Source organism: Lolium perenne, chromosome 2 (assembly GCF_019359855.2).
Source record: "Lolium perenne isolate Kyuss_39 chromosome 2, Kyuss_2.0, whole genome shotgun sequence".
NCBI lineage: Eukaryota > Viridiplantae > Streptophyta > Magnoliopsida > Poales > Poaceae > Lolium > Lolium perenne.
This window is the reverse complement of record NC_067245.2, coordinates 285,958,545-285,960,364: the sequence shown is the minus strand read 5'-3', so window position 1 is coordinate 285,960,364 and position 1,820 is coordinate 285,958,545.

The following is a 1,820-nucleotide window of genomic DNA, read 5'->3' as shown; positions in this document are numbered from 1 at the left end:
CATAGCTACTAGGTGATTTGAGAAGGCCTTTGAGAAGTGGCAATTTGTGGTAAAACTTGATTTATCTATGACTTATCTATGTTTTGAGAACTGGCAATTTGTGGTAAAGACTCCATAAGTATGTGTCACTATTTTTCAGAATTTTTTGCACATTAAATGACTCATTTAACTAGTTAATCCCATTTGTTGACTGTCTGTTGACCAACTACTTGAGGGTAAAACTGAGCATATTGCACTAGCCAGTATTAGCACTCAAGGGGAAAACTGAGCACACAAAAAATGCTAGTATAATACTTGAGGTTATACCTGAGTATATCTAAATTTCCAGGGTTAGACTCGAGGACGCATGTTGCGGTGCAGAAATGGAAGACGTGCAATTGTTGACGCGTAGACGCGGGTCGCGGTGCAGAAGTCGAAGGCGTGCAATAGTGGACGCGTGTCGCATTGCAGAAGTCCAAGATGTGCAGACGTGTAGCGGTGGACGCGTAGGACGCGGGTCGCATTAACCACCCCTTGCCTTTATAGACGCCTCCTCTCACTATCTCTGTCACTCTCACTCGCATACGCAACGCCGCCTCTCTCACGTCCCATCATCTTCTCCAAAGGAAAAAACCCTCTCCCTCTCCCTCTCCTCTGCCGGTGAGATGGACAAGGAGAATGCCAATCCCATCGTCCACGGCGCCGTCGGCTCCAAGCGCGATGCCTCCCTCTTGGACGCCGTCCCCTCAACGGACATCGCCGCCGTCCCCTCAACGTACGTCGCCGCCTCCTCCGCCGGTGCATCGGAGGCTGCTGCCGCCGGTGGCGCTCAGATCCCGCCGGGATGGGACCCCTACGAGGAGGTGCCGTACGTCCCGCCCCCGAACCCCTACGACACCTCCCTGGAGGACGCATGGAACGAGGTAACTACGGTTTTCTTCCTTTTTTGTTCCCCATTCCTTTTTGAACCCTATTTTTGCTGGTGTAGATGGATCTATGGATGGATGAGTATTGGCTAATATTTGCGCCGATTTTATTCCATTTTGCTTTGATCCCTCCTTGATTTCGTTTAAGATTTGGGGTTCGGCCGTTCGGTTAATTTATGCAAGTAATAATGGGATCTCAATCAGTTAATTTATGCAAGTAATCATAGGATCTCAATCAGTTATTTTATGCACGAATCAAAAGATATCAACCGTTTAATTTTGCAAATAATCTGGAATGTATTAGTTCAGATCTGGAATCTGTTTCTTTGCCTATGATGAATCGGTGGGAACAGATTTTTACAGGGAGGGTTCAGCGAACCATTTCTGTGTACAAATCTGTTGTGCATGAGCTTTGGTTCGCTGACTACATCTCTGTAGACATATAATTGTGTCCACTCTAACTGAGGCTGCCTCTGTTTCTCCTAACTTTGTTATCATGCACGTTAGTCATCGTTGCAACTCATTCACTAATAGTTCCCGTTTGATATGGACCAGCTGTCTGGCAGCGACGTCGGCAGCGACGACGAGCACCATGACATCAAGACTCGCCAGGTGCTGCGGAGGCTGCAGGTCGGCCAGTACGTCTCCTACTTCGCCATCGACAAGGGTGTCTACAGGTGCCCCTTCTGCACTAGGAGGCTCGGAGGCACTGACTTCAACTGCCTCCTCACGCATGCCGAGAACATCGGCAACACCAACCCCAAGGTCGGCGCGTCGGTGAACCCCCACTCCTTCCGTGCCAAGCACTTGGCGCTCGGCAGGCACCTCCGCAGGATCCAGCGGGTGGAGATCTCCGCCGGGCGCATGCCTCCGCTCAAGCCCAAGGCTCCCAAGGGGAGCAACAAGTGGAGGCAG